Raw genomic sequence first — 1089 nt, forward strand, 5'->3', positions numbered from 1 at the left:
CGCCGGCTCCCCGAGGGTTCGCATCGTCTCAGAAATAAAAGCCGCAACACGCCGCAGCCCATCGTGTCCCGACAGCCCGCTCGCACCCCCAGCAGGAGCTCTTCCCATCCTTACCCCTTCTCCTGACAGCCTGCGGAGGGGGGTGGTGCGCTGCAGCCCAAATGTTCCACGCGTCACTTCTGGTGGCACCTCGCTCCCGAGTGCCACGTCCCAGGGCAGCCCGCGGCTGCCCCTCGGCGATGACCCCCGGGCCGCGGCAGCGGAGGCGCCGCAAAAAAAAATCGGGGGGAGAGAGGAGATCTGGTTTTCTTGGATGCCTGGCTTCATCCCAGGTCCCCGTAATACGTTTCGGAGGTCTTAAAAGTGAATCATTTAGCGTTGGTCATCTCCCCAGAGTACCCGTGATTACTGGCATTTCTTTTTGTCCCACTTGAATAACAGCACACACTCGGCTGCTGTGATACCAATCACAGCGCATTCCAGCTTTCCAGCGGTAAACATGGAATGGGAGGCAGAGCTATTGCCAGAGATACTCTGGGTACCAGAATAAAATCAGCATCATAAGAAGAGAAGAGAAAGTATTACTGCTACCCAAGAGTGGCTGAATTAACCAGATAAAGCTAAAAATAGATTGGAAATATCTATATTATAGCCAAAAGGGTACAGCTTCATATTATTTAGTCTAAAATGGTATTTTGCTGCAAGAAATCTTAGGCATACAAACAGTCCTGTATATGTACTTGTCTGCAATACATTGTGAATGCGTGTATATATATATATATATATATATGCTTTATATATTATACATTTCATATACGAGTCTAGACAGATGCTAATTATTGCTTACAGTTAAGTTTCCTTTTCTAAGCATGTCATGTGAGACACTGATAAAAGGCTGGTTACCTCCAAATCTATCTCCAAAGGGATGTGTCTGCAGCACATATATCTTAAAGCCTGGCTGGGGAGAGAAATGGTGTTAGAGGTACTGATGGATGCACCCCTAAGATCCATAGCAGGATGTGTCTGTAACTGCTGGGTTTTGGCAGCTGTGCTGTGGGGGACAAGGAACAGCAGGCAGGAGGTTCCAGC

The sequence above is a fragment of the Corvus brachyrhynchos genome, unplaced genomic scaffold (assembly GCF_000691975.1).
Source record: "Corvus brachyrhynchos isolate BGI_N302 unplaced genomic scaffold, ASM69197v1 scaffold101, whole genome shotgun sequence".
Classification (NCBI taxonomy): domain Eukaryota; kingdom Metazoa; phylum Chordata; class Aves; order Passeriformes; family Corvidae; genus Corvus; species Corvus brachyrhynchos.